This window comes from Taudactylus pleione, unplaced genomic scaffold, assembly GCF_031769625.1.
Source record: "Taudactylus pleione unplaced genomic scaffold, aTauple2 ptg000522l, whole genome shotgun sequence".
NCBI classification, from domain to species: domain Eukaryota; kingdom Metazoa; phylum Chordata; class Amphibia; order Anura; family Myobatrachidae; genus Taudactylus; species Taudactylus pleione.
Genome location: NW_028284924.1, coordinates 1,795,127 through 1,815,861, shown reverse-complemented (window position 1 = coordinate 1,815,861; position 20,735 = coordinate 1,795,127). Strand labels below are relative to the sequence as shown.

The window sequence follows — 20,735 nt, the reverse complement described above, 5'->3', positions numbered from 1 at the left end:
GCCGGCCACGCCCCCCTGCTATGTCGATCTGGCTGCTCCCTCCCAGAGGGGGCAACCAGAATGTCGGCAAGTATGACATATATATTACCTACCACATGTACACACACTAGGGTTCATTTTTGTTGGGAGCCAGTTAACTTACCAGTATATTTTTGGATTGTGGGAGGAAACCGGAGAATACGGGGGAAACCCACCCAAGCACATGGAGAATATACAAACTCCACACAGAGATGTGGTGGGTATCACACCCAAGACCTAAGTGCTGTGAGGCAGTAATGCTAACCAGTGACATCACTGGGGTTTGTTGACACCCAGTGCGCCAAATAGCTGTGAGTCCCCCAAAAGGGGGCATGGAAGGGGGTGAGGCCTGGCAACCCCCTCCCCCCGGTTTTATCACTGTGGGGACGGTCCCTCACCCCCTCGTAGGGTGACACTTTGTATGGTCTGCACTGACCTAGTGATGCCGCTCATGCTTATCCTAACCAATACATCATCCGTGCTGCTTTCAGGATTTCTGCCTGTGGGAGCAGGTGGGATAATTTGTGACCCAGCAAAAGAGATTAACTAATGATGAAAGACATCCACAAAACATGGCCAGTTGGTGCAGGGGCATAGGGAGGGTTCCAAAAAGGTCAGGGGGTGCTGGCTGGAGTGTGGCAGCTGTTTAATCTCTGACAGATTGCTTCTGGCAGCTCCGTGTGTGGGAAGCCATGACATCACACGCACGACTATAGGAGCCGCGGACACGTCCGAGTGAAAAGAGGGCGCCTTCCAGGCAGGAGTAGAGCCACAGATGCTAATGATCCTTGCAGACAAAACTGTGAGTTGTGTGCTGCGCAGGGAGGGCATCCACTGACACCAGTCAGTGTGCCCTAGATGGAAACTGAGGAGGAATATGGGCAACACGGCAGGCGGAAAAGGGTGGGGTGAAGGTGGCACAGGCTGGAGAAGGGCGGTGTACGATCAGTATATATCCTTTCATTTCTGCTCCTTCTGGCTGTGAATCCGCCGCTTCAGTCTCAGCAGTTCAACTTTAGCCTCACAAAGGTGCGTGGGGTGACTCTGAGGTGGTGAATTTATATGTTGAGTCCCTTTCCTGGGATAATTGAAATATTCTAAAATAGAAAAATATGATACAGGTTGAGTCTCCCATATCCAAATATTCCGAAATACGGAATATTCCGAAATACGGAATATTCCGAAATACGGAATTTTTTTGGCTTGACTGAAATAATGAAACCTTTGATTTTTGATGGTTCAATGTACACAAACTTGGTCTAAGGCACAAATTATTAAAAATATTGCATAAAATTACCTTCAGGCTGTGTGTATAGGGTGTATATGAAACATAACTGAATTTTATGTATGTACACAAACTTTGTTTGAGCCACAAAATTATTAAATATTGTATAAAATGACCTGCAGGCTGTGTGTATAAGGTGTATATAACACATAAATGCATTCCGTGTGTATATTTGGGTCCCATTCCCAAGATATTTCATTATGATATGCAAATATTCCAAAATACGGAATATTCCGTTATCCAAAATACCCCTGGTCCCAAGCATTTTGGATATCGGAGACTCAACCTGTATATACACATAAATCATTTTGAATTTAATATTACAATATAATACATGTTGACCACGCCCACTTTAGAAAACTTCTATATTGGGTAGGGGGGGGACACCATAGCGTAGGCATGCTCCGGGCACCATGGCTCCACGCTACACCTCTGATTTGGTGGTACTTGAGGACTGAAGTTGCGTACCCCTGATCAAGACGATCATTGGGACATATTCAATTGGGCGCGAGGTTTAGCGAGGAAAAAACCTTGCACCCAATTTGGGTTTACCGTGGCTATGTGCGCTCCCGATACCTGCGGTATCCAATTTTAAAAAAGTGGTTGCGGGATTTTCAGCTCTGAAACCCCGCGCCGCGTTAAAAAAAAAAGAATTCTGCACATACCTGCACAGGGTCTCTGGTGGTCTCCACAGCTCCCAGTGGCCTCCCCTCTATCTCCTCACTGGAAAGGGGGCTGCTTGGAGTCCCGAGGGCTGCTGGGAGGCTCCAGGGGCTGGAGGAAGGGGCAAGGGCTGTTGGGAGATGTAGTTCTTCCAGCGCCCATTCTGGGGTGGCCACTCTGACACTGGGGGGAGGACACATACACCGGGGATCACACACATACAATCATACACACACACACACTCACTCACAAACACTCGCACACACTACATACTCACTGCTGCTGCAGTAGTCAGGGTCCCGATCCTGGATGCAGAAGACAGCACTTCAGAAGGTGAGTAATTACTGAATAATTAAGCTAAATGAAAACTTCCAATTGCTTAATTAGTCCTCAGGGGGGGCCCCGTCAGGGTGCCAGAGCAAGTCCTGCTGATTTTTCCTAAAACTAAAAATTTTAGGAAAAATCACACTTGCTCTGGAGGTGCGTAAATGAAAATCTGCCGGCGCGTAAAAAAAAGAAAAAATCCACCCCTATTTGAATAGCAAAAGTCCCGTGGAATTTTTGCTATTCACGCACCCAACTGAATATGCCCCTATGACGCCAAAAATTAAGAATTGCAGTTCGACTAAGAATATGGGCTGACCCTCCAAAAGATGGGTAGTTATGGTGAGGCATGTATTAGTGTCACTGTCCCTTTAATTTAGGATAGCACTGTAGACTGTAACTGCTGCTTGTTTTACTTGGTTAGCATAGCAACCGCTGCCTTGAGTCCTGGCAGTCCTGGCTATGAGATACTTCATGTATTTTTATTTTAATTACTTTCTATACACAGTAGGACAGTAACGGAAATGAAATGATGCACACAAGCAGCTAGAGGAAATTGATCTATGCTAACCTCAATGCTTATGGATTTACTGCAGCACTAAAATTAGCCCAATTATATTATCTTTATTTTCTTTCTACTGGGTCTGATTTCAACAATGATAATAACGCAGGTGATTTACACTAATAAGGCTGCTAAATAACACACCTTACACAAAACCCTCCAACATGACCCGTTCCACCCAGTACAAAATGCTCTGCTCCTGGACTTCCAGCCTGCTTTATGATTGCAGCCGCCTGTGGTGAATCAGCTGTCTCATCTATTACCTAGTTCAACACAGGGGCCTTCAATCATAAATTAGGGGGGAAGTCCAGGAGCAGAGCATTGTGTACCTGGTGGAACGGGTCATGTTGGAGGGTAGGCATACACATGGGGGGTAATTCTAGGGTGGACGATATTGTAGTAGTGGCAACATCTGTTCCTGCAGCCGCTACTGCATCTCTATTCTAATGGCGCAGACGATGAGCATCCTATTGAGACGCCCGCCAGCGATGTGCGTACAATGACGCACAAACGGCACACCATTGCACCTGCGGACAGACACAGAATTACCACAGCTGTAATCAGTGCTGCACATGTGCCGCTTTTGTGAATGTAACAGGACATGTGCAGCACTGATTACAGCTGCGGTAAGTTAGAGCAGATAGGGATAACTATCTCTTTTCTGAAAAGCTGTCATCGCAAAAATGACATCTTTTCGGAATAGATAGTTATGGGGAGGAGGAATGATGAAATCCTCCGGTAATTATGTAGAACTCCATGCCAGTTCTGAACCTAATTACCGTATATACTGGAGTATAAGTCGACCCGAATATAAGCCGAGGTACCTAATTTTACCACAAAAAACTGGGAAAACTTATTGACTCGAGTATAAGCCTAGGGTGGGAAATGCAACAGCTACTGGTAGTAATCCCCCCCGGTACTGCCCCCAGTAGTAATTCCCCCTGGTAGTGCCCCCAGTAGTAATCCCCCCTGGTAGTGACCCCAGTAGTAATATCCCCCCTGGTAGTGCCCCCAGTAGTAATATCCCCCCTGGTAGTAATCCCCCCCTGGTAGTGCCCCCAGTAGTAATATCCCTCCATGGTAGTGCCCCCAGAAGTAATATCCCCCCTGGTAGTGCCTCCAGTAGTAATATCCCCCCTGGTAGTGCCCCCAGTAGTAATCCCCCCTGGTAGTGCCCCCAGTAGTAATATCCCTCCCTGGTAGTGCCCCCAGTAGTAATATCCCCCCCTGGTACTGCCCCCAGTAGTAGCCCCCCCAGTAGAGAGAGACGTAATAAAAAAAAAAACCACTTACCTGAAATCCCGCTCCTGGTCCCTATGCTGTTACCGGCTCCTCCGGCCGCTTTGAATTATGGGAGAGGTCATGACATCATGACGTCTCTCCCATTACCCACTGCGGGAGCCGGAAGATGGATCCCGCAGTGGGAGCAGCAGCAGCCGATGAGAGTCTGACAGACTCTCATCGGCTGCTAATTACAACAAACACACAGCTGCCGTTGCCGGCAGCTGTGTGTTTGGCACTGTGTAGTGCTGACCGAACTCGGTCCGGTCAGCGCTACACACGCGGTGCAGCTGTGTCACAGAGACACAGTCTGCACCGCGGCCCGCTGGTCCTGGAGCATCACTCAAGTATAAGCCGAGGGGGGGCTTTTTCAGCACAAAAAATGTGCTGAAAAACTCGGCTTATACTCGAGCATATACGGTACCTCCAGAGAAATTTTAGTGTTGATGAATAGGCCCCAGAAAGATATAGTTGTAGAGTGATAAAAATGATGTCATCTTGCTGGCATGAAATAACAATTACCATGAACTCTGACCACTGTCAGCGATGTCACATCCTGAAAGTACATCTATACAGTCTTCAAACACTTCTGTAATTTCCCAGACTTAATCATCACATACCACCTCATGATGAAACTACCGACACTCCTGATATTCCTCCAAAGGTGTGAACAAAAATCTGTATCAAACCTTGGAGAAAGATAAAGTACCCACCAATCAGCTCTTACAGTAGCTCTCATTTTTCAAACACAGCCTGTAAAATGACAGTAAGGAGCTGATTGGTTGGTACTTTATATCTCTCCATGGTTTGATACATCTACCCCTGTGAAATTCTTGTTTGGGTGACCCACAATTATCAGGTGCTTTAAGCCCAGGTGAGCCCTGATCTGGCTCTGACACCTGACAAAGGGTCTGATTCAGAGGCACACGCTATTTGCGTGCTCTCGCTCTGAATCAGGGCGTCCCTTTTTTTAAAAATTCCGGCCTCCAGGCCGCTCGCACAGCTGTGTGTGACCACCCACAGCTTGCGCGAACGGCCTGGCGATGGTCGCGATTATCGCGACCATCGGCATTGCGGGGAGACCCTTGTGGTAGGGTCTCATCACTCGCAATGCCAAGTGGACTTCCTGCTCTAATAAAGCAGGAAGTCCACTACTGACATCACGTGTGATGTCAGTAGGGCCGCCCACAAACGGCGGGCGTCCCTTCGGGAACGCCTCCATTGTACAGCCACCCCCCCTCCCCGCCTACAAAACGTAAAATACTATCACTATCACCCTATCTGTACTTCCCAAGCTTAGGAAACAGAGCTAAACAGAGTTCTGCAAATCAATGTTTGAGTCCATTTGCAGAAATCTAAATCAAGCTCTTGCCCTAATGGTTTTACCTTGACACTTATGTGTTTTGTTGACTATTAAACAACTGTTTTGTTGCGAGCCCCGGTGTGAGGGATTTCACGTGCATGTGCATTGGCCCACAATCGAGCCACTTGTGAGCGTAATGCGCTTGCGAGCGGGTCTGAATCAGGCCTAAAATACGAAAGTAAAATATTATCACTATCACCCTATCTGTACTTCCCAAGCTTAGGAAACAGAGCTAAACAGAGTTCTGCAAATCAATGTTTGAGTCCATTTGCAGAAATCTAAATCAAGCTCTTGCCCTAATGGTTTTACCTTGACACTTATGTGTTTTGTTGACTATTAAACAATCCAGATAGCACAGCCACGGGGTGGAAGGTATTGTCTAGAGGGATATACAGTATATGGAACGTAATCTCCCACAGGACTGTCATGCTCAGCGCTAAGGGACACTCCAGTATATTTTTACATTTCAAGCGGAGGAAAGCTATAATGGAAGGACTGCTGTATTTGTAATAGAGAAATAGGAAATGTAAAAGCCTTGTATCGGCGCACGTCAGGTGAATGTATATAGATGACAATACAAATAGGATCAGGTGAGTTACCCAGAGCTTGGTGCGAGTGTTACATATCATCCATCTATGGTCATGCACAGGTGAGTGTGAAAGCATGGTAGCTGGTGTAACACATGAGGAAAGAGGAAAATGTTACAAAGGATTAGTCCCTAAAGGGTTGAGGGTGGAATTAACACATGTAAGATGCATCTACAGGATCTACTGTATTCATTAATTACCTCGTAAAGTATTCAATAATGTATTCAATAATATAATCTTTTAAAAAGGACAAGTGGAGAAGTTTCCCCATAGAAACCAATCAGCTTCTAGCTATCATGTTATAGAATGTACTAGATAAATGATAGCTAGTAACTGATTGGTTGTTACTGTATGGAGAACTTCTCTACTTGTCCTCATCAGCAGGCTGGAGACATGTCTCATCAGCGGCCTTTCCTTACATGGAGTTCAGCAGACACTTTGGGGTCAAGTCAGTTAGGAGCGAGTTTGCGAAAGCGAGTTTGTATCATGAAACTTGCAGATGTCGCATGAGTGTGCACCCCTGGCAAAATGTGAGAGTCAGTTAGAAATGGTAATTGGTGGTGAGGTTTTGAGAATTTTCTACATGAAGAAGTGAGGAACCCATCCTGGACCCCCCAAAAATGGCAACTGTGATAGCAGGACCAGAGCCATAAAAAAAAGCACGGTGCTTGGGAACTGTAGGTGGCATGGCCTAATTGGGGACATGGACATGCCCCCTACAAAACCTTCACATACTTGTCCCACATCATTTACACCTCCACATACATTTCCCACATCATTTACACCTCCACAACCCTGTCCCACATCATTTACACCTCCACATACCTGTCCTACATCATTTACACCTCCATGTACCTGGGGCAGGTTAAATATTTCAGGGTAATTTTGACCCACCTGACTGCCGGTGTAACAATTTTCTACTGTACTGACGCCGGGTTAAGTGTGTTAATGAATACCGAAATATGGTAATTAAGGAAAACTGTCCTTAAAACCGTTAGTTTGGTGTTGATGAATATGCCCCTGAAAGCCGTGTGGGAAGCAATGTGGCCTTTGGGACAACATTCTGTGTACCACAACCATTTCTCTTACCTTCCTAAACACACACTAAGGACCTGATTCAGAGCTGCTCGCTAAGGCGTGATCGCTCGCTCTGAGTGATTTTCGCCCATCTGCACATGCGTATAATTGGCAGTGCGCGTGCGCAAGCCATTCGTTGTGATCTGATTTTGGTAGCTCGTAAGCCACTATCAGGTGAGTGACAGATAGTGCCATTTGTGGGTGGTAACAGGGGAAGGTGCTTGTGAACGGGGGAGTGGATGTGAGAACGCAGACGTGTCTGGCCGCTAAAATGCCATTTAGAGGGCGTGCATAATTAGCAAAGTAGTGTCATTGTACATGTCACCTGCATGTATTTCAGCCAGCGCTGATCGCTGTGCTTGCAGCAGGCTAAGGCAACCCCAATGGCTGCGAGCAGCTCCGATGGATCACGATGGTCCCGATTAATCCTTCATTTCCCGGAGATGATGTGTGCTGCGAGTGGCAAGGGGGCGTCTTCAGACATTTGCAAGCACACTTTGCCGTAGCTCGCTAAAACATAGTGGGCGTCCTTATGCGACGCAGTGCGAGTGCTTAATTTAAATATCCGGCCCCTTTTTGCCAGCGAGTGATTGCATCTTGCGAGCGGGTCTGAACTCCTAAGTCATTATGGCAATACGTGACTTGTGGTAACTAGGGATAAATTTAGGATGGGCAACTGAGAATTCCTTGTGTATATTTAAGGGGAGATGTGCAGGGTGCCGAGAGGGGGGAGAGCGGGTACAAATTACCCAGGCCCGGGCTTCCGGCGGGGGCCTAGGTCCAACGCCGCCCCCCCCTCCCTGAGCTGCAGTGGGAGACTGTTCGTGGCTGCTGAGCTGCAGTCACAGTAGTCTCCTATGCCTGTGGACGGAGCGATCACACTGATCGTGCCCCCCTGGCTTTGCTCCGGGCTGAGGGGGCTAAGAGCGCCCCCCTCACCAGCGCGCAGTGGCGCTGAAAATCATTGATTTTGTTTTTCCCCAGAAGGGGGCGTGGCCACACCTCCCACAATTAGACCACGCCCCCTGTTACCCGGGCCCTCCGCGGCTCTTGGCGGGTCTGGAGATGTGACAAACCTTTTATAGAGGCCAAGTGGAGATGATATCTACCTACCAACCAATCAGCTTCCAGCTATCATTATCTAGAGTGTACTACATAAATGATAGCTAGAACAGGACTGGATTAAGGGGCACATTGGCCTGGGGATGAATATCATCAAAGGCCTATAGCTTACTAACCTACGCTCCTGGAAGTTGCAGGAGACTCCTGATTTTTCGGGCAGTCCTCTGCACCCCAAAAGATTGGGCAGATTTCCCGCATCCTGCTCACTTCCCATGGGGAGATAATACAGGGAATTGTGACTCAGTAGAGAGTGAGCGGGGCTAAAATGAAGAAAATTGCGTTGTTTTAGAGCCATCCCTTCCCCACAGAGCTGCAATTCGCTGCATTTTGCTGTGGGGGTGGGGCCTAATGACATAAAGGGCCTTGCCCCACCCCCAAAGTGGTCATTTGCCTCTCCTTAACAGGATTCTCTCAGAGAGAATTAAAAAGTAGGCAAGTGACCAGTGATATGTGGGTGTGACTAGTGCTATGTGGGTTTGACCAGTTTTGTGTGGGTGTGGTCAGAGCAACGTGGGTGTGACTAGTGCTATGTGGGTTTTGAGCAGTGCTGTGTGGGTGTGACCAGTGCTGTGTGGGTGTGACCAGTACTATGTGGGTGTGGCCAGTGCTGTGTGGGTGTGGCCAGAGCCATGTGGGCATGCGCTCTCTCCCTAAATACATAAAAATATAAAAATTGCTAAATTTTGTGAAAAACTAGAAATACTAGAAATTTTTATTCTTATGATTTATGGTCAACTGTGTGGCCAGCTGGTCATCATAATGTGACACCCCTGAAAGACTCCCCCAGGGAAAGCAGGGGTTAACTCCATGAGAGCCTTTCACGTGAATAGCACAGGACTGCAATGTGCTTGGAGGAAGAGGAGGACTTTAGGACCCAGAGCTGGCTGTATGGAGCACGTGTCAACAGATTGTGCCCTGACTGAGAGAGAGAGAGATCCCAGGCAGTGTGAGGAGAGGGGAAAGCATGTTGTGACCAGAGGCCAAGTGGAGAGCAGGAGGGCTGTGTGTTTGAAGCCCCTGTAGTTACAGTAAGTGGGGCAGCAGTGTGAGAAGAGCAAGACCCCCAGAGACAGGCAGTGGATGGCTGAGGCAGAGTGCTAGGAGAGCTGCATTATCCTAACAGCAATCTGGGTGCAGACAGCAGAGTGGATGACACTTCTACAAGCAATCTACAGCAGTCATAGCTGTGAGCCTTTTCCCCTATCTTTGCAACTATTGCACCACAGCAGTGAACGGAGGCTGCAGCTCCTGATTAAAAGAGTCAGCCAGCTCCACCAGAGACAGACTACAAAGCGATACAGGCAGCACTGTGGTGAGTCAGGCAGTTCCACCAGAGACAGACTACAAAGCGATACAGGCAGCACTGTGGTGAGTCAGCCAGCTCCACCAGAGACAGACTACAAAGCGATACAGGCAGCACTGTGGTGAGTCAGCCAGATCCACCAGAGACAGACTACAAAGCGATACAGGCAGCACTGTGGTGAGTCAGCCAGCTCCATCAGAGAGATCCTACAAAGCAATACAGGCAGCATTGTGGTGAGTCAGCCAGCTCCACCAGAGACAGACTACAAAGCGATACAGGCAGCACTGTGGTGAGTCAGCCAGCTCCACCAGAGACAGACTACAAAGCAATACAGGCAGCACTGTGGTGAGTCAGCCAGCTCCACCAGAGACAGACTACAAAGAGATACAGGCAACACTGTGGTGAGTCAGCCAGCTCCACCAGAGACAGACCACAAAGCGATACAGGCAGCACTGTGGTGAGTCAGGTAGCTCCACCAGAGACAGACTACAAAGAGATACAGGCAGCACTGTGGTGAGTCAGCCAACTCCACCAGAGACAGACTACAAAGAGATACAGGCAGCACTGTGGTGAGTCAGCCAATTCCACCAGAGACAGACTACAAAGCGATACAGGCAGCACTGTGGTGAGTCAGCCAGCTCCACCAGAGACAGACTACAAAGAGATACAGGCAGCACTGTGGTGAGTCAGCCAGCTGCACCAGAGACAGAATACAAAGAGATACAGCTAGCACTGTGGTGAGTCAGCCAGCCCCACCAGAGACAGACTACAAAACGATACAGGCAGCACTGTGGTGAGTCAGGCAGCTCCACCAGAGACAGACTACAAAGAGATACAGGCAGCACTGTTGTGAGTCAGGCAGCTCCACCAGAGACAGACTACAAAGAGATACAGGTAGCACTGTGGTGAGTCAGCCAGCTCCACCAGAGACAGACTACAAAGCGATTCAGGCAGCACTGTGGTGAGTTTTGAACTTTGTGACATTAAGCAGCACACTCACATACGCCTCGGACACTATTATTGCCATAGTACATTGGGACAGCCAGTTTTTGGAGCGAAGCTACAGTACCTTTCCTGGTATAATAGCTATTATACACTATCCCACTATGATATTGTCACCTGGTAGTTATAACCGGAATCCTCAAGGACATATATGTCATATAAGGAGAATGAAGTACTTCTCATACTTACTCTTGGGCCCCAATGTGCTGATCAGCCTAGAGTATTGACATTATTCTCATGCGCATTAGTCAAGGGTTGTGGGATTGTTTATCAGAGTTTTGCAATGTAAGTTATTGGTTATGTGAAGTAACAATGAAAATGGTAACTATGCAGTATTATCGGTAACTGTGAGATCACTTGAATTGTATTTTGCACACCATATTTGCCTTCAATGTGATGTCATTTTATGACCAGCTGTTTGTTTGCGAAAAGTAAGATTTGCCAAGTGAACGTATTGTGAAGAATCCTATGTTACATGATTATTTCAGTAATCTGTGAGAGTTACAGTCTGTTTACTAATAAAACCGTGCTCTACGGAAATAAACAGTTTATCTGTACCTTTGTGTGATTTCCATCCTCCTTGCCTCTCCGAATTCCTCCAAAGAACCTGCTACGAGCATACAGGCCACAAGGTGAACTTTTTAGTATTTACCTGCCGGGTGCGACATTTGGCGTCACTACGAACAGGATTCGGAGTCTAAAGCAAGGAAATTGGGAACCCAAGAGAAGATGTCAACAGACCAACCCACACCAGCAGAGCAGTCCTGCAACGGAGCTGGACCACCAAACCCAGCAATGGCGCAGATTAACCCGATTATGCTCCCTTACTATTTCGGGGCCCCGTGGCTCCCAATTTACAGTGGAGATGTTCATGGCACAGATGGGAACACCCTTACTGAATTAAAAAATAAAATTAAATCTATGTTTCGGCTGTATCCCCTAAGTGACCAACAACAGGTAAAGATAGTGATAGGCCAATTAAAAGGATCAGCCCTCAGAGAAGTGACCTTGTGGCCATTGGATGAGAGGCAAAAAGTAGACCAGGTGTTGAAAAGGCTAGCCACCGTTTTGACCCTCAAGGTCGACCAATCTGCCGATGTTGTAGCAGGATCGGCCATATTGAAAGAAATTGTGATTATGGGGAAACTTTAAACTCCAATCCCCCGAGGAGGGAGACCAACCCTCGGGGGGAAGAACAAGAGTAAGGTCAATTTCTGCAGAATGGTGGCCCCGCTTTGGCAGACAATGCTCTATGGGTAACAATGAGTTGATCACCATACTTGATACTGACCCTCCAGTCCACACAAGGAAAATTTCAGGAAAGGTCATCTGGTTTCATGTGCAAAGTTGGTATGGGTTCATCAATCGTGATGACACCAAGCAAGATATTTTTGTTCATTATACGGCCATCCAAAGGAAAAACCCCAGAAAATACCATCGTAGCCTAGAAGATGGAGAAATTGTGGAATTTGATGTCGTCAAAGGGGAAAAAGGTCTACAGGCAACAAATATCACTGGTCCTGGTGGTGCTCCAGTTAAAGGCAGCAGATATGCAGCAAATCACAAGCGTTACTGGCGCTATCCACATCGCAGAGGTCCTCCACGCTACTACCAGCAAAACTGCCAATACCTTGTAAGTGGGGAGGACCCTACGGAAGTTGAAAATGTGGCAGAAAGTGTATATCACCCACAACCTTATATAACAAGTTGCTACCCACCGTACATTTCAGAGCGACCATATAAATGCACACAACGATATCTTGATGTCCCAGAAAAAAGTGAATCATCGGGACGAATAGATGAACAAATTGTGGAGGAACAAAGTGACACAGTGCAGCAGAACCTGCAGGATGTAACCAGACCACAACCTATTCCACATCCAGCATGTGAGAATAAGGCTAGGTTGGAGGACATCGGTTCTAATACGACTGACTTTGATCAGGCTGATTCAAGTGCAGCTGACCAGAAAAAGGACACCAAGGAAGTGCTCTACAAAGATGGAAGGGAAGGCTTGGGGTTCCATCAAAACTTAATGCATCAGATTCAGTAATGTCAATGTCTGAGCCTCATAATCAAGCAGAATCCCTGAGTGAAGCTAAAGAGGAAGTAAAATGGCTTTTTCCAGAGTGTCATCAACCAGACGGCGAGTACACCTCAATGAGTGGTGAAGAGTTTGTCTTACTACTGCAACAGGCAATGAGAAAGTCAGGAAAAAAGGACAAAGGTGCTCCATCTGTACACTGTAGAAAATATAGCGGTCAGTAGGGATGACCCTACTTATGTTTCATTTGTCATAATGGTACTAATGTTATTGCCTTGACATTATTTTTGTAGCACAAGTTTACTGAAATGTAATTTTCAAAACTGTTTCCCTTGCCATTACCATGCATTTAATATTGAATGGCTTATAACTTTAAATTTAGTTTGTTCCAGTTATTGCTGTCGATGTAATGAGCAAAAGACTTTGCTTGGGACTTTGAATGTACCCTTTTGCGTGGGGACACGCAACCTTCAAGTGGGGAAGTATGTGACACCCCTGAAAGATTCAACCAGGGAAAGCTGTAGGGAGCACGTGTAAGCAGATTGTGCCCTGGCGTTAAGAGAGAGATCCCAGGAAGTGTGAGGAGAGGGGAAGGCACGTGGTGACCAGAGGCCAAGTGGAGAGCAGGAGTGCTGTGTGTTTGGAGACCCTGTAGTTACAGTAAGTGGGGCAGCAGTGCATACTTGCCTACCCTCCCGATTGGGTCGGGAGCCTCCCGAAAATCGGATGCCGCTTCTGACCTCCCGGGAAGGTAGGCAAGTCTCCCGGCAGCTGCCGACCCCTCCTGCCCCCCACCGCAATTACAAGAAGCTCCCCGGCAGCGGGGAGCCTGTGACGCAATTCACGCAGAATCGCATCATTTTGGCCCCACCCCCTGCTTCACACTGCCTGTAATATCAGCAGTGTGTAGCGGGGGCAGAGCCAAAATGACGTGATCGTGTGGCTCCGCCTGCAAACTCTTGTAGTCTGGCTGGCCCCGCCCCCATTGCTGGCCACGCCCCCCCCCACAGTCATGCCGATCTGGCTGCTCCCTCCCGGAAGGGGCAGCCAGATAGTCGGCAAGCATGCAGCAGTGTGAGAAGAGCAAGACCCCTGGAGACAGGTAGTGGATGGCTGAGGCAGAGTACTAGGAGAGCTTCATTATCCTAACAGCAATCACACCAGGGTGCAGACAGCAGAGTGGATGACACTTCTACAAGCTATCTACAGCAGTCATAGTTGTGAACCTTTTCCCCTATCTTTGCAACTATTGTACCACAGCAGTGAACGGAGCCTGCAGCTCCTGATTAAAAGAGTCAGCCAGCTCCACCAGAGACAGACTACAAAGCAATACAGGCAGCACTGTGGTGAGTCAGCCAGCTCCACCAGAGACAGACTACAAAGCGATACAGGCAGCACTGTGGTGAGTCAGCCAGCTCCACCAGAGACTACAAAGAGATACAGGCAGCACTGTGGTGAGTCAGGCAGCTCCACCAGAGACAGACTACAAAGCGATACAGGCAGCACTGTGGTGAGTCAGCCAGCTCCACCAGAGACAGACTACAAAGCGATACAGGCAGCTCTATGGTGAGTCAGCCAGCTCCACCAGAGACAGACTACATAGGGATACATGCAGCACTGTGGTGAGTCAGCCAGCTCCACCAGAGACAGACTACAAAGCGATACAGGTAGCACTGTGGTAGGTCAGCCAGCTCCACCAGAGACAGACTACAAAGCGATACAGGCAGCACTGTGGTGAGTCAGCCAGCTCCACCAGGGACAGACTATAAAGCAATACAGGAAGCACTATGGTGAGTCAGCAAGCTCCACCATAGACAGACTACAAAGAGATACAGGCAGCACTGTGGTGAGTCAGCCAGCTCCACCAGAGACAGACTACAAAGAGATACAGGCAGCACTGTGGTGAGTCAGGCAGCTCCACCAGAGATAGGCTACAAAGCGTTACAGGCAGCACTGTGGTGAGTCAGCCAGCTCCACCAGAGACAGACTACAAAGCGATATAGGCAGCACTGTGGTGAGTCAGCCAGCTCCACCAGAGACAGACTACAAAGCGATACAGGCAGCACTGTGGGGAGTCAGGCAGCTCCACCAGAGACAGACTACGAAGCGATACAGGCAGCACTGTGGTGAGTTTTGAACTTTGTGACATTAAGCAGCACACTCACATACGCCTCGGACACTATTATTGCCATAGTACACAGGTTCTCAAACTCGGTCCTCAGGACCCCCAACAGTGCATGTTTTCCATGTCTCCTCACAGAATCGCAAGTGAAATAATTAGTTCCACCTGTGGATCTTTTAAAATATGTCAGTGAGTAATGAATACACCTGTGCACATGCTGGGAGACCTGCAAAACGTGAACTGTGTGGGGTCCTGAGGACCGAGTTTGAGAACCACTGCCATAGTACACTGGGACAGACAGTTTTTGGAGCGAAGCTACAGTAACTTTCCTGGTATAATAGCTATTATACACTATCCCACTATGATATTGTCACCTGGTAGTTATAACCGGAATCCTCAAGAACATATATGTCATATAAGGAGAATAAAGTACTTCTCATACTTACTCTTGGGCCCCAACGTGCTGATCAGCCTAGAGTATTGACATTATTCTCATGCACACTAGTCAAGGGTTGTGGGATTGTTTATCAGAGTTTTGCAATGTAAGTTATTTATTATGTGAAGTAACAAAGAAAATGGTAACTATGCAGTATTAACGGTCACTGTGAGATCACTTGAATTGTATTTTGCACACCATATTTGCCATCAATGTGATGTCATTTTATGACCAGCTGTTTGTATGTGAAAAGTAAGATTTGCCAAGTGAACGTAATGTGAAGAATCCTATGTTACATTATTATTTCAGTAATCTTTGAGAGTTACAGTCTGTTTACTAATAAAACCGTGCTCTACGGAAATAAACTGTCTATCCGTACCTTTGTGTGACTCCCATCCTCCTTGCCTCTCCGAATTCCTCCGAAGAACCTGCTACGAGCATACAGGCCACAAGGTGAACTGTTTAGTATTTACCTGCCGGGTGCGACAATAATGCTGCCATGAATATGGGACTATTTTTATTAGGGGTGTGCACCGGCCACTTTTCGTGTTTTGTGTTTTGGTTTTGGATCTGGATCTTTCTTCGTGTTTTGGATCTGGATTGGTTTTGCCAAAACCACCCTTCGGTGTTTTGGGTTCTGGGTTTTGTGTTTTGGATCTGTATTTTTTTTTTAAAAAGCATAAAAACAGCTAAAATCACAGAATGTGTTGATTTTTCTGCTCCTATGCTATTATTAACCTCAAAAACCTTAATTTCCACTAATTTCCAGTCTATTCTGAACACCTCACACCTCACAATAGTGTTTTTATGTCCAAAAGGTTGCACCGAGGTAGATGGATGACTATGCTAAGCGACACGAGTGGGCGGCACAAACACGTGGCCCATCTAGGAGTGACACTGCAGTGGCAGACAGGATGGCAGTTTGAAAAACTAGGCCCCAAACAGTACATAATGCAAAGAAAAAAAAGAGGTGCAAGATGGAATTGTCCTTGGGCCCTCCCACCTACCCTTATGTTGTATAAACAGGACATGCACACTTTAACAAACCAATAATTTCAGCACCAGGGTCTGCCACATGACTGTGGCTGAAATGATTGGTTCGTTTGGGCCCCCACAAAACAAGCTGGCAATTAATCTGGCCCTGCACAAACTGGCTCTACGGAGGCAAGATGTCGTCCTCATCCTCCTCATTCACCGATTCCTCACCCTCTTCAGTGTTGTGTACATCCTCATCCTCACAGAGTATTAATTCGTCCCCACTGGAATCCACCACCACAGGTCCCTCTGTACGTTCTGGAGGCTTGTCTCCCTGGAAGAGTTGACAATTCATTTTTATGAACATCATCTTCTCCACATTTTGTGGAAGCAACCTCCTACGCCTTTTGCTGACAAGGTTCCCGGCTGCACTAAACACTCTTTCGGAGTGCACACTGGAGGGGGAGCAACTCAGGTAAAATAGAGCCAGTTTGTACAGGGGCCTCCAAATTGCCTCTTTTTCCTGCCAGTACATGTACGGACTGTCTGACATGCCTACTTGGATGCTGTCACCGATGTAATCCTTTAACAGACAGACGCACGCTTGTCACTGCTGCTTTGAGGATGCAGGTGCGGCTACAGCCCACACAATTCACAAAGACAGGAAAAAAAAGAATTTTTTATTTTTTGTGGAGCGCACTTTGAGGGTTACACCACCCTTTGACAGACAGACGCACGCTTGTCGCTGCTGCTTTGAGGATGCTGGTGCGGCTACAGCCCACACAATTCACAAAGACAGAAAAAAAAAAGAATTTTTTAATTGTTTGTGGAGCGCACTTTGAGGGTTACACCACCCTTTAACAGACAGATGCATGCTTGTCGCTGCTGCTTTAAGGATGCAGGTGCGGCTACAGCCCACACATTTCACAAAGATAGAAAAAAAAAGAATTTTTTTATTGTTTGTGGAGCGCACTTTGAGGGTTACACCACCCTTTAACAGACAGATGCACGCTTGTCGCTGCTGCTTTGAGGACAGTATCATATGCAGTGACAGTAGACTTGTCAGAAATTGTTGGCACGTCCTTCAGTCCGGACCAGATGTCCAAACTGGCCCTTGACTTATGACACAGGTGCATTCTTGGCACTGCTACTGTGTTGATGCACATGCGGCTACATCGCACACAAGTCACAAACATAAAAAAAATAGTTTTTTATTTTTTGTAGCACTTTGAGGATTACACCACCCTTTAACAGACAGACGTACGCTTGTCGCTGCTGCTTTGAGGATGCAGGTGCGGCTACAGCCCACACAATTCACAAAGACAGAAAAAAAAGAAGAATTTCTTTATTGTTTGTGGAGCGCACTTTGAGGGTTACACCACCCTTTAACAGACAGACGCACGCTTGTCGTTGCTGCTTTGAGGATGCAGGTGCGGCTACAGCCCACACAATTCACAAAGACAGAAAAAAAAAATTTTTTTTATTGTTTGTGGAGCGCACTTTGAGGGTTACACCACCCTTTAACAGACAGACGCACGCTTGTCGCTGCTGCTTTAAGGATGCAGGTGCGGCTACAGCCCACACATTTCACAAAGACAGAAAAAAAAAGATTTTTTTTATTGTTTGTGGAGCACACTTTGAGGGTTACACCACCCTTTAACAGACAGATGCACGCTTGTCGCTGCTGTTTTGAGGATGCAGGTGGAATCTAGACGGGATTTGGAACCGGGGACACACTACCTCCATCAATTGTCTAAATCCCACTGCACTAATGGCGGATACCGGGTGCACGTCTAACACCAACATAGCAGTCAAGACCTCAGTTATACGTTTTGCTTTAGGATGACTGCTGTCGTACTTCATCCTCCTCACTAGGGACTGTTGGAGGGTCAATTGTTTAGTAAAAGTAGTGGTGTTCCTACTTCCTCTCTGGGATGATGAACAACTCCCAGCAGCAGCAACAGCACTAGGAGGAAGTGGTTCTTGATCTTTCCCTATTTTATTTTTATCGGAGAAAGTTTGGTCCTCCATTTATGTTATATTGATATATACGTGCGACTAAGGCGCACACAAACACAGAAAATATTTTTTTATTTTTGCTGGAGAGTAGTGCACTTTGTGGGTTACACGACCCTTCAAGAAATGAGCCAGCCGGCTCTTTACTTATGGGACACAGGCGCACGCTTGGCGCTGCTCCTTTGTTGATGCACGTGCAGCCACAGTGCACACAATTCACAAACACAGAAAATATTTTTTTATTTTGTTTGGAGTGTACTTTGGGGCTTACAGCACCCTTTATTGGTCAAGCCAGCCGGCCCTTTACTTATGACACAGGCGCACGTTTGGCACTACTTTGTTGATGCACGTGCGGCTACTGCGCACACAATTCACAAACACAGAAAATATTTTTTTATTTTGTTTTTTAGTGTACTTTGGGGGTTACAGCACCCTTTAACGGACAAGCCAGCCAGCCCTTTACTTATGGGACACAGGCGCACGCTTGGCGCTGCTCCTTTGTTGATGCACGTGCAGCCACAGTGCACACAATTCACAAACAGAAAATATATATTTTTTTTGTTTGGAGTGTACTTTGGGGGTTACAGCACCCTTTAACGGACAAGCCAGCCGGCCCTTTACTAATGGGACACAGGCGCATGCTTGGCGCTGCTCCTTTGTTGATGCACGTGCAGCCACAGTGCACACAATTCACAAACACAGAAAAAATGTAAAAAAAATTTGCACTTGGGGGGAGCATCCCTGATGGACAGAGCACCCCCTGGACAACACTACAGCACCCCTTTAGGACTTGGACACTGCACAGGACTTTGGAGTGGACACAGCCCCTATGGACAACTGACTGGACAACACAGTCCAGCCAGCCCCTATAGACTTTGAAGGAGTGGACACAGCCCCTATGGACAACAGCAGCGCAGCACAGCACAACACTACACTGCACTACACTACACTACACAGCCCAGCCTGCCCTAACTCCCACCCTCCCTCTTCACTGTCCACAGCCGAGTGAGAAAATGGTGCCGACGCGGGTACCTTATATAGGATCCAAAACCCGCGAGACCCGGAAGGCGGGTTGATGACGTTTTGCCTCGATTTCAGATCCGAGTCAGGCGGGAAAAGTCGAGCCTGACTCGGATCGGGGGAGCTCGGGGGGGTTCGGATTTCAGAAATCCGAACCCGCTCACCCCTAATTTTTATATGGAGGCCTGTAGTTCCATCGGCCACCATTGTTAATCTAATTGTAATAGACAACACTTCTTACCAGAGACTAATTCACACCTGGCTTGTCTAAAGCAAATCCACTAAAGGGAACAGCCTAGAACCGGGATGAAATCCTGCACTTACTGTAAAAGTTACAGCTCCATTTTATATCAATTACAAAACAAATGCCTCAATATTTGCTCTCCTGCTGATGCCTTACCTTAATATCCTGAAAAGAATGAAATAATCAGAACCATCATTAAATGATATATATGAATGATTACTTGTACCATTTCAAGGCCACATATACTGGGATATTGGTGCCAGTTGCCCGATATTGACTGCAATATCGTAGAGTGCCTAGACAACTTCAAGAAATTACTAAAACAAGCTAATGACATATCGAAAAAAAAAGCTGAAATAGCAAAGCATAGTATGCCAGTTATTTCTTGTATAGCATGCCGTGATATTGCTGGTCATTGCTCTGTTTGTTATTATAAGTTTCAAAACATAAGTTTTTTCAAATATAGGCCCTGATTCAGAGCCGCTCGTAAGCGGCCGTACTCATCCGATGTTGCAAAACCATGCATGCGTCGGTGTAACAGTGCGCATGTGCGTACGGCTGATTGCGATCATTTTTCCAGTCGTTCGTCGAATAGCGAACAGCAAGTGAAATGTGATTGACAGAACTGTCCGTTTTGGGGCGGTGACGGGGGTGGAGATAGGAAAACGCAGGCGTGTCGAGGCGTTTTTGGGGCGTACATAAATTATCTGATGCGAACGGCCAATGTGAACGGAAAAGGTGATACGTCACTGACTGATCCCCTTTCCATTAAAACTTCTCGCTCAGCTTGTGGTCAGGTATACTCTACCGCAATGACGATGGTCTCTTCGTCCTTCCCGAGGCACATCGATGCTCTTTCGATTTATCAATTGATGCCACAAAAACAATCAGTGTTGAATTTTAAAAATGGTTGTAAGGTGTTTAGCAAATAGCTTTTTTTTGTAGCAAAAAAACGTACGCAGGTGAACTACTCAGCTGCTAATTTCTGGGTTATACAATCAATTAGCTTACAAAATTATTTAAAAATTGCGTGTTTTTGCCACATTTGTTTTTTTAATTTTTTTAGGACAACAATATTGTACGCATGTTTGTTCTTTTTCTTAATTTTTTAGGGGCAAAGAAAACAATCGTCCTTTTGTTTTTTGCTAAGTCTTAATTAAAACTCATAAATTGTTTTTAACCCTTGGCTTTTTTTTGCCAAAATAATGTTTAGATTTCCGTTGTATTGTTTGTAATTTTGTTTGCGTGATTACCTTTTAACCAGTTTTTAAAAAAATTACCAATAGAATTGTGC

The 20,735-nt window shown here is 46.7% G+C and overlaps 1 pseudogene; it reads left to right on the top strand.

Annotated features, from left to right (window-relative positions):
- The first annotated feature begins 11,839 nt into the window (after nucleotides 1-11,839).
- The window catches only part of LOC148501278 (uncharacterized), a 37,446-nt pseudogene continuing 28,550 nt past the window's right edge, over nucleotides 11,840-20,735 (top strand).